Source organism: Balaenoptera physalus (assembly GCF_965194825.1).
Source record: "Balaenoptera physalus genome assembly, chromosome: 14".
NCBI classification, from domain to species: Eukaryota; Metazoa; Chordata; class Mammalia; order Artiodactyla; family Balaenopteridae; genus Balaenoptera; species Balaenoptera physalus.
Window position 1 is genome coordinate 5,326,151 of NC_138893.1, and position 12,306 is coordinate 5,338,456.

General features: G+C 41.1%; 1 protein-coding gene across 4 annotated transcripts in view; it reads right to left on the reverse strand.

Moving 5' to 3' along the window:
- BICC1 (BicC family RNA binding protein 1) overlaps positions 1-12,306 on the reverse strand; it is a 303,029-nt gene that overhangs the window by 172,803 nt on the left and 117,920 nt on the right. The gene's annotated exons all lie outside the window — the stretch shown is intronic.

Below are 12,306 nucleotides of genomic sequence, written 5' to 3' on the forward strand. Positions count from 1 at the left end.
ATGGGCGCTATTCTTTCCTCCCTCGAAACCTCTTCTAAGCTCCAGAGCACCTACTCAGTAGGTGGAAACTAGCATTTTTTTAACGAAACAGAAAAGAACAGAAAAAATTCAGGTTGTATTACATGTAAACGTTATTTCGTTAACTTTTTTCCATTTATTTATTTTTATGTAGGTGTGTACTGGGTCAGGATGTAAAACGTATTTCTTCCTGCTGGTGACAGTAAAAAACTGAAAGTCACATCTTTTGATCTCAGATGGTATGACAAGATGGTGGTTATAGCATGGCCTTGGGAGCCGGACCACCTCGATCCAAATTCCAGATACTAAATCTCTCTGTGCCTTAGTTTCCTGTGTATGTAAAATATGAACAATAACAGAACCTATATCATAGGGTCATGTTGGGAGGATCAGATGAAATAACACATGGAAAGTGTGCAGCACATGCCAGTGCAGATTAGCTATTTAGGGGGAGAAAAAGGATGAAAGAAAAAGCAAACGCCTCCTTACTGACCTGGGTGCATCAGCAATCCTCTCACCACTGCTTTCCAGGGCTTCTCTGACTAATGCTAACCCGCTGCTGACAACCTCTCAGGGAAGGTCTGCAGGTGTGGCTCTCCTGTGGGGAGTCTATATGAGTTTTCGAGAGGCAGCCATGAGGATTCCACTGCACACTTCCTTGACATGAGAAAACCAACATCCTCCATGTCTCCTTACCCACCGACACCAGGAGAATAGCCAGTGGTCTCTAGATGCTGGGCTCTCCTCACCTAGCGATCAGGCTTCACGGGTGGGTGAACAGAGAGACAGCTCTCCAGCCCAGCTACCTTCAGGGGTATCAACTTGACCCACAGTAAACTTTGGGAGAGTTTCTCCCCAGTGCTCTTTTCAAATCTCACACAGACACTGGGGCACATCAGCAAGACTGTTGCTTACATAGTTATGCCACCAGGTAATAAGACACTAGTCTTCCTCTTGCAGACATGCCCAATGTTTATGAGAGACTTCCTTGGAAAGACCCTTCTCCCAAGGGATCATCTTGTTTTTATGCGGACCACCCCCATTTCCCACCAGCCCAACATGCCCAATGACTCTCTAACTCTTCCTTCCCACTTCAACCTTCTTATTGGGTAGGGGGTTTGCAGGGAAGAGGGGTGGCTTGTCATGGTGGCTGCTGGTATTAACAGCAGTCTCTGCCACCTCTTAATAAATGTGAAGAAGTGTACAGATTCAAGTGTTGGCAATTCTTCTGACACTCTCTTCAGAGTGCCAGGGCCACAGAGCCCTCCACTCTGAGTCCTAGTTGCCTATTGTGGGGTAACAGGAAAAGGTCCTACCATTCTGCCCCTCAGCGCTCTAGCAGTTAAAGACGTAGCATGGTGTGTGTGTGTGTGTGTGTGTGTGTGTGTGTGTGTGTGTGTGCGCGCGCGCGCGCGTTGGGATATTTTTGTATATTGTGAGCATCTAAAACCTCCAAGTACCACACACTCCTACAGCAGATGACTTCAGCCATGTTCTACTGTAGAAGGTCTCAGTCAAAAGAGATGACACCGCCTCTCAAGATGTCCTCGTGGCTTGCTGAATAAGCAAAGTGTTTTTTTAATGCAGTTGGCTGTGCCATGTTTATTTCTGAAAACCTTTTCAAATTAAAATAAGGCATGAAGACCCTAGATCAAGTTGGGAAAGAACTCAAGGTGCCTTAAAGCTGGGGGGAAAAATGTTGTGATTTCTGGAAAATACATTGCTGAATGCAGTGTGTCCTCAGAACAGTTTACAACACTTTATAAAATCAGTCAATCATGGCAACATTTGTCAACTTTTCTCTGTAGTTCTGGTCAAAGCAAAGTACCAAAGGGAGCTGGAGAAAACTTCAGCCAGTTTCATGTTTGCAGAGCTGTGCTTCTCTCCCGTGATTACACACACACTCTTTTTTTTTTTTTGAGAAAGCACTCCCCAAATCCCTTAAGCACACATTCTTGTAATGGTGAGGGATAATCCTTTATACCCCATCAACAAGACATAAAAGTAGTTGTGAACAGCCAAAGAGGGTTGTGTGACTTGGAAAAGTCTTATGTTTTCAAAGTGCTGACAAGCCAAAAGACACAGATTATGCTGAAGATGATGGTTTTCAGGAGTGTGGAAAGTCACCTTGGGAAAAATCACTCCTTCACAGTCTTTGATACTATAACCACTATGACGCATTCCTCTGGATTCCAGATAACTAGTATTTTATGGTATTAAAATACTTCCTAAACTCATGAATGATCTTTAAGTTCTTTCAAATTTCTGAACTAAGCTAAAGGCCAAGGATTTCTGATTCTCTAAAGCAGCAAAGAGACTTTGACATTTCTGCTCTTTCCTAAAACGGTATCCTTTCCATGCTTTTATAAACTAAACTTCTTACAGCAGAAAGTTGGCATCCTCTCTTTCAACGGTTACTATAGACAAATATTCAACGTTTAATGCTAGTTTTCTAATTAAATAAAACATTTTTGTATTCTAATGAGAAAATTATTAAGTGATTCCATGATCATCAAACAGGATACTGTAAACCGATATCTATGAACAAGAAAAGTTGATGACTATAAAAAACACAATACAGACTATTTGGCAGAGTAAATGACAATGAAATGAAATTATATATATAGGCTTATCTATGATAGGAAGATGACTAGAGAGATACTTCCAACATGCATGTAGTATCTTTAGGCAGGAATGTGGCTTTTCTTTAGTTTCTGATCTGTAATTCTCTGCACTCTTTTTTTCTGTCAACGAGTACATAGCATTTTTACTGGGGGGGAAAAAAAAAAGAAAAAGCTATTTCTCCAAATAGAATATAAACTTATAAAAAGCAACATTTTCTGTTGTATTTAAAACTAACATGTGAACTCCCTAAAACAGACAAGGCAAGAGAGACCCTGTATCTCCCAAAGGCAGCACTACCTGTTGCATTTTTCACAGAAGTGTCTCCCACGGCCTAAAATACAATTGTGAACTTCCATTACTTCCACTGTGAGCTTCCTAAGAGGTTCTGTGCAAGAGGCGCACAGATACCATGCGAGTCTCAGTCAAAATGTTCTAGACACATGAGGCCAAATTGAAAAGGGTTATTAGCAATGAGCGTTTATACGCAGAAGGATGTCGATCTTTACAGTAATCGCCACAGCCCCACCTCTATATAATGATATCCAAACAGACAATGCAGGCAGCCTGCGAGACCCTAAGCCTTTTTGGAAGGATATATGATTGTCATACCTCACCAGGAAGCATGGTAAAGCTAATTCTGTTTGTGTATCATGGAGAATTTTAGCCCAATGGGTTATTCATATATACTTCTTTTACAGGTAAAGGTAAATTTCATATTTCACATTCTTATAAACATCCCAAACGTGCATACTGACTCTGTTTGGGAAAGTGGAAAGTTATATTTATCAGCATCTTGCCCCCAGCATGACTGACACATTTAAAAGGTGTTGTCTTTGAAACACTTAGCCTTCGTAATTGGTCTACATTTTCCATCTCATAGTAAATAGCACAGTACTGTTCTTGGCCCGAAGAGTCAGTGCAAAACAAAAACAAAGATAAGTAAATGTACAGACCTATGGTTCAACAATTACTTTTCAACAGCTTTGCACGTCTAATCACTAGTCCAGAAAAACATGTATTTCTTCAGTTTCACTGGCATTGCTCCAAATTCATCTAGAAAAGCTGCTTAAGTAAAGGACTTAAGTGTACCTGGGTGTGTGAAAATTTTGTTCATTTGCCAGAAGAAAGAGATTAAAAAAAAAAAAAAAAGCCAGCATATCTCCAGCAGGAAAATCCAGTCATCAGAAAGGAGAGCACCAAAGGAAAAGGCCACTCCTCCTGGCAAGACGGAGTTGTTTTCTTTATATAGTTTCTCTTCACCTTTGAGGCGGTTCAAATGACCTGGCCCACAGCCTTGGACAGCACACCCTTACTTCAAGTCAGTCACCTGGCCTCCTGGGGAGAAAACTCACTTCACTACTGACTCAAATGACAATGTGACTGCTGGCAAAATTCTGTATTCCAAATTCAAACAGTAATAGAGTTGACTACATTTTGAGCCAGGATCACAAAACTCAAATTGAGAAACCAGCCAGGTTGGATGCTTGGGTAATGTCCTTTGTGTTTGTTGAAGTCTGCCTAGCAACCACTGGCAATTTCTGAAAGCACGTTCACCCTGGAAAAATAAATAACCGCCAAAATGCCAATGTGGTTCTAATTGCATACCCTCTTTAAAACGTATCATCAGCTTCTCCACCTTGACCTAAGGTACCACAAATTGTGTGTGTGTTGGGGGGTAGTGGTTGGGGGCGGGGGGTCCCTTTCTGTCCATATAAAGCAAATGCTTTGTTTCAACACACATTCAACCTTTTAGAGTGTAGACATAATACTATCCTATGAACGTCGTTACTAAAAATTGACATTTAAAAGTAACTTTGCCTCTGGCTTAAAATATATATAGGCATATTAAAGCTAGTTTTCAACATATGCTATACTGTCAAAATGATGGAAGGAGAGAACCTATACACCGTTTTTCACTTAAATTTTTAATCAAGAGGACGTGGTAGAAATATTATCAGATCTCAAATATCTTTACATGGAAGGCTTTTTCTTTTTCCTCCTTAAAAGATTGCCCTTCCTGACAACATTAGACGAATTAAACTTAATTATGTTTTCAAAGCTTAAGAATATTTTAAAAATCAAAGCAAGAAAATACTTGTTCTTATCTAATTTTTCCAATCACTCTCATGTGGCTCTGGATGCACAGCTCTGAGTCTTAAAGGGAGCCAGCTGTGGAATGCCACAAAGCACGCCTGCGACACACAGGGGGCCACAAAGAAACCAGAGGCGCCCAGGTGCAGGGGCGGCCGGGGGGTCTCATGGGCTAATGTGAAAAAAAGGCTACTCCCTGGACTGTTTTTAAGATTTGGCTGAAAAGAGCTCAACTGCCCTCTCTTCACAACTTCTTGGTCTCAGGTAGTGGAATCTGTACAAGGCGCACGGGCCAAGTCAGTCAAATTGTCTGAGCCAATTTCCTTTCCCTGAAGTCAGAATAAAGCTTCCGCCAGGTTTCTGCAAGGATTACGAGATGTCTTCTGCAGCAAGTGCCTCAATACCATGTCTGACACATTATAGGGACTAGGAAAAGGGTAGCCACGTGTTAGAAAGTGGTGTTATTGCCAGAATTATTAGTAAGGATAAAAATGAATAAGTAATAATAAAAGCTCGATCACCACCTTATCTAACTCAGCTGGGAGAAGGAATATTCATCGAGGATTGTCTCACAGCTGTATAGGTCATCCTAGATTTTTTTTTTTAATTAATTAATCTATTTATTTATTTTTGGCTGCGTTGGGTCTTCACGGCTGCACAGGCTTTCTCTAGTTGCGGCGAGCGGGGGCTACTCTTCATTGCGGTGCTCAAGCTTCTCACTGCAGGGACTTCTCTTGTTGCGTAGCACGGAATCTAGGCATGCGGGCTTCAGTAGTTGTGGCACTCAGGCTCCAGTAGTTGTGGCTCCCAGGCTCTAGAGCACAGCCTCAGTAGTTGTGGTGCACGGGTCTAGCTGCTCCACGGCACGTGGGATCTTCCCAGCCCAGGGCTCGAACCCGTGTCCCCTGCAATGGCAGGCAGACTCCTAACCACTGTGCCACCAGGGAAGCCCCCATCCTAGATACTTTAAATTCCTAATTTTTGTAGAATTGCTTTAACTCATAGTAGCACAAAAGCAACTCTATTTCTCCCACACTGAGACGTAACCAGAAATAATCATACAGCAGCTGGGAGTAGTTGCTGTTGACAACACAGTCTACCAGACACATACTGCAGGGTCTCCTTTAGCAAATTCACAAAAGATCTTCTGAGGTTGAGGCTCCTGTAGCCATAAAACCTGTGATCTTCCTGAGCCACTGACACAGTTTTAATCTTCTGAAACTTGTGCTTCTCATAACCGGTCAGCGTTTCAGCTTTGACCATGGGGGAAGCTCCGATTCTGAGGTGTGTTTTGTATACAAACCTTAATGCTCCTCACCTCAGATTATTTCCAAACTCTTATGTTCCCTTCACACTTTGTGAAACAAGGGATAACACAGTGTACCTTAAAGCTTGACCACTGTGCCATTCAGAACTCACCCTGAAAACAGAAGAGTGCTGTGTTCAACGCAGGCCAGCCAAGTTTGCATCTGGAGGTAATGGAAAGGTTTCTCTGATGGACAGATGGTGACAGATGACTATGGAGGAAACCGCTTCAGGAAATATCTGGGAAGCTTGACAAAATCAGATGCAAAGGAAGAAGACAGCAAAGAGCTCTGTAATCAAAGGAGGGTGCTTCAAACACTGGATGCAGCCAAATGCTTTTGGATGCACAAGGATGTCACGTAAGCGAGACTATCACCCCTCCCTCGAAGGCTCACATCCCGATCTGAGACTGGCACCATCACAAAGCCTTCAGAAGACAGAACCAACCACAGGGATTTAAACTCTCCAGTTTTTAAGCTGAGAAATTCAACTTGGCTTTCCTTTAAGTAACCGGTTGGTTGAGAAAGCCAGACAACACAAAATTTTGTTCAGTGGTATCTAAGAGAGACCTGGTTGACAAGCCCCAAAAGTAAATGTCACCTCGCAGGCATTGTGGTCTAAGAATAATACAAATGAATGGTCCATATTTTCAGGAGCGTAGGTGTTCTTGCTGATTTGTCCAATTAAATCATGGGTCGTGCAGTCAACCACACGTTCCTGCAAGACCACGGGCTGCGGAGAGGACAAAGGGCCAGACTGGTGGAACAGAAATGGTGACTGCACAGCCCAGACTTGAGGGAAAGGTCTTGCAGGTGTTCTCAAATCACCAGGAGCTCATTACAGAAAAAGTTCCACCATGTTCCAGGAATAACGCCAGCCTAGAACTCCTCTCTCTGACCTCCTCCTCTGCCCTACCAGAGTCACTATTCTCCATCCTGGAACATGACACACACACAGACTTAATAAACATTTCAGGGAAGACGGACTGAGCTCCACACAAGTGCTGTTTCCCACAAGCATCTTTCACAATGCGGAGTAAGAAATAACACAGTAAAGACTGTGAAATGTAGAAACATGTTAGAGGACCAATAAAGAAACAAAATCGCTGATATAGCGTGGATTAAAAATGGAAGTGATCAGATGTGCTGAAGTCTGAGAAACAAGTCTGGAAATTACCCGCTTCCCCACGAAGCACGGGCATACCTGTATGCATGCAGCTGCTGTGGTCACCCAGCCACTGGGCAATTGTAACCTACCTGCGTGTACACGTGGATATCTACAAATACAGAAGACATTCCAGTTCACTGGTTATTAAAATGCATCAAATAAAGTACAAATAAAAGAAAAAAAAGAAGCCACGATCAGCAGCTGCTGTGCATTTTCGCTCACTCCTGAAGCGCAGAGTATCTAACCCCTCACAAAATGCAAAGAACTCCTTGTGCTTTTTCCTAGGCACCCAGCATCTATCAACTATTTAGTAATTCTAAATGCCGGCTTTAGAGTGACTAGATACTGTTCACTGAAATGTGCAAAGCTGACCTCTAAGAATCCTGGCTATTCCAGATAAATATGCAGCAAAGCTATTACAACTTCAAATTTTATCTTTCCAGCAAAATATTTCGTTTCTGTGATTCAACATGAAATTTTTTTCCCTATAAACAAGTGACTTATCTTAATGTCAAAATACAGCTCAGATGGGTTGATTTTTCACAGCAAGAATCTAAGCGGTACAAAAACGTGAATGTACTTAATGCCACTGAACTATACACTTAAACATGGTGAAAAGGATAAATTTTATGGTATATGTATTTTACCACAGTAACAAAAAACAAAGAATCCCTAGAGTGAGGCTTCCTCTGTCTAACCATATTATTAACCACATGGCCAACTCATTCTTCATTAGAAAGTGTAGAAGCTATTGGTTTCCTAAAATACAAGTGATAAGCTTTACTATATTATTAGAACTTAAAATTATAAATGATTCGTCTCTTTAAGACTAATCAAGACTTGACTAGCTCGGGGCATGAAGACACCACCATACACTTCCTTCCAGCAGTTGTCACTGCTTGAAATTATTCAGCAACAGTGTTCTTCCAGGGAAAGCAAGAGATCAACCTAGATGGCGCCAAATCATCCCCGAACCTCAGGAAGACAAACATCTGCCTTGGAATTTGCAACAAGCCCTAGAAAAATTCCGACATGAAGAAAGGGCACGACAGCAAAACCACAATCCAAGTGTTGCCCTGATTTAAAAGGCAAACAAAACCCCGAGTCTGTCCAACACAGAGTAGATAATGAATAGCAGCCATCACATGATAAAGCTTCCCTAAATCATTTCCTCGGGATCTGACTGTTTAGATTGGCTTAAATCGGTCTTTCTCTCCCTCCCCCTCCCCCCCCTTTGGTTGCTCTATAAAAAGAAATTTTTTACCAACTGTCTTGACATCATAGGTAATGGAATAATACATCAAATGAGATGCTTCATTGTTCCTGCTGAGGCTTAGCTCTAAGGAATGTAGTACTGTTTTGGAAGAACTGTAAAAGAATTCCAATAAAGACAACTAAAGAAAACACAATCATATCCTTCATGGGTAAGATTTCTTAAATGTGCTAGTGTAAGTGGGAGGGTAAAGAATTGCTTTTGAAAGCTGAAGTAAACACTATAAAAAGCTTTTTGTATATTCCAAGGAAATGATTAAAATTTAGCTGTCCCCTGAAATTACTTAGCTTAAAAAAATTGAGTTCTTTTTTACTTGATATGTTCATCCACTTAATAAGCCTTTCCCCATTTTAGTACTTTGCATGTTTCTTTCATAGATGGATTACAATCAATCATGGTTTTATTTGCTTATTTTCTTGTATTGTGTTTGTATCCTTCAGTAAAATTTGTTTGCTCCATAATGGCAGAACTTACATCTAAATCATTCACCACTGTAGGCCCAACACAGTACCTGGCACACATTAAAAAAACTCAAAAAAAATTTTAATGAGTAAATCATTTCATTCACTCAATCAACAAATATGTATTGAATAACTTTACTCCAGGGCTTCAACAACCATCTTAAGATTTAAGCAAATGTCTATAAGCTACGTATGTAAACTTTTTTGGTCTCTGGAATTAAAAACTCACAAAAAGGAGAGACAGGCAGTTTGTAATTTCTTTAGAATCTAATGACTGAAAACACCTTAAAATTTCACATGTAAAGAAGTCACAATTCAGCATTCCTCAGTATGAATCAAGACTAGTTATTACATTTCATGACACTCCTGTTTACAGGTAAACATTTTGGTACAAGTAACAAATAGTAAACAAAATCTGCAAGGAATGTTGTCACTAAACAAAGGTAGGGGTAGGGCATATGTTGTGAACCTACAACAAAAACTAGGCTGTGGATTCAATTCTTTTTCTCACCCAATCCTTTCTGAGACACATATTGCTTAACTTACTATATACTGCCTCAACCAGAAAGGGGAGTACAAAATAACGTTTCCTTATGCTTAATGAGAAATTACCATTTCTGTCCAAAATGCAGTGAACGAGAACTAGTCATGAGGCTCGGAGCAAAGCATAAAGCTTTTTGTACATGCTCCCATTTGTCATTACCACGTGGTTGCCAAGAAGATGAACCTGGATTAATTTCAACGGTGGGCTTGCTTATTGAGACTGCTTTAACAACTGAAGACCTTCCTCCTGCCCTATCTTACTGGGGAGTTCAGGAAAATAAAACCCTTGGCAAATATAAGAGTGCTACATAAATCTCCCATGACGAACAAATATACTCTATGAGCTGCTACTTGGACCCTGTCTTGATTTATTGGCAACACTTATAGTATGGATACGGATCTTACTTCTGCGCACTAAAAAAGCAGAATATCACAGCTTTTGAGACCAGATGGTTCTGCCCCTTCCTTAATGAATAAGGACCCAGAGACTTAGAAAAGATATCCAACACTGGGATTATCTCCCTCTTCTTTCTCCTCATCCAATGCTCTTTTCCCAATAACCAGCTGTTAATAAACTGGTACAGTAGCCTTGGGCCTCCTTTCTCATTACGACCATACCACAGAACCACTGGGGAGGCTGATGTGACACAAGTGACTCTTGGGAAGAAGGAACTTTCAAGTCTGTGAACTCTGGGTGACCACATATTGATGCATAGGTGGCAGTGAGACACTGGTCTACATCTCAGAAGCACTGAGACCAAAATGAGGGCAGGAGAGTTAGGGGAGAGGAACCTGAGACAGGAAGAGAGCAACGAAGGCAGGAGACAAAGAACTGAAGCTTTCTGCCTTTCACTGCAGCTTGAGCTCTTCCAAATACAGACCCACATTTCAAAAAGAATACACATATGCTTGCATTTCCTATTGGATATCTTCTAGCCATTTTTTTCAAATCTCCTTTAAAAAAAAAAAAAACAAACTCCATAATTACTTACCATAAAATGTAATGGTTATTTTCCATAATGTTAAGGAGATGGTTAAGAAAACTCCTAGCTTATAGGCAATTTTACACAAACCACTTCACTACTGCTGGAATAATGCAAGTGATTCCAAACAAGTCACTATTTTCAGCCCTGATCTCTCTGCTACACTCTACCAAACATCTCCACCTTGGTTTCAAAGTCAACACGCTTCTCCAAAACAGCTCTCCTGCTAGACAGTACTATGTCTGTCCTTTTCGTATTTGAAACTTTGAAGTCATCCTCAATTCTTTCATGTTCTTCTTCTCCACACCACTAGATGCTAGCAAGACTCTTCATTCGCATTTCCTTATATCCGCCCTTTTATCATCCTGTCTGATATCCGCCCAAAGTTCCCGGTCTTCTTCACCTTACAGGTCCTATGTAAGTGGCTCTCCCTGGCCCTCACAGCACAGCCCCACCATGCCTGTACCAATTTAACTGTCAGTTACAATATCCAAACCTATACTGATCCCCAAATAAATACCTCCACTTACAATCAGCAACCAAGAGAATCACTGTCTTATCAGGTCCCTGCAGAGGCCTAACAGTGCCCCACATTCAATATTCAATAAATCTTTCAAAACAATCATGTTTCATGGCTCCCACTACCCCTACCAAGAGGCCAACAGGCTGTAGAAAAAGGAGTTCATGAGTGGTCTTCAAAGGACTCTCATGGCTCAGAGCCAAGAGCCACGAAGCCACAAGCTGCAAGCAGAGCAGGCATGAGGAGGGAAGACAATGTACATCTGAACCAAAATGGCAAATTCTTGTGGCTGAGACATGAAACGTTCCTTGCACCCAGAGAGAACTGGCAGCCCCTGAATCAAAAAATTGCTTGGATTTTCTTTTTATCCTCTTCTGCCAAGCAGAACAGAAATATTTTTTCATCCAAAATGAAACTTCGGTTTGCCCTGATGATTCTTTATTGGTAGCAAACCTCACCCAGCCACAGGCCTTCATTCCCTGACAATTCTCCATCCCATAACAAAGGAGGACTAGGATTTCTAATGGTGCAAACTATTCCATTGCATGAGCACTTAACACCATCAACAGCACCTCAAGAAAAAGAAAGTCACTAAGGAAGAAAATATTTTTACTGTCAAATACCAAAAAAATTTAACATAGTTCAATAAAAAAACAAACCAACAAATGGGATCTTTTCTCAACATAAGAATCCAGAAAGTAGTATCCCCAAATAAAAGTTACTATCACTCAATTCTAAACTGAAAAGAGTTACCAACGATATTATAGACATGTGTGTGGTTTTTGCCCCAAGCAATTAAAGACATGAGGTCCCATCCCAGGAATTCCCTGGTGGTCCAGTGGCTAGGACTCCTTGATTTCACTGCCATGGGCCCAGGTTCAATCCCTGGTCAGGGAACTAAGATCCCACAAGCCGTGGCATGGCCAAAAAAATAACAATAATAAAAAAAAGGGGTCCCATCCTAAAACAATAAAGCCCTGCAGGCTTCCCTCAACCTCAAAGATGCAAGCACTGACATGGAAGGGTCTCAGAAGAATCTCATCATCTCTCACATTTGCTCAAAGCTTTTCAATTTCAACCAATTTGAAACTGCTCAGATTCAACTGATTTTAACACTAATTCTACGAGGAACTGTCTCCATTTTTAAGTGAGTACTAGTCTCAACAACCAAATGACTTGCATAAGATTTCATCGTTGGTGACTGCACTGGGACTTGAACTCAGATCTCATGGTACCTAGTTTAGTGTTCTTCATAATATTGACATCTCTTATTTCTTTCCTTCACTGATTGGTTCAGAATGAGGGCATAGCATCAGGAAA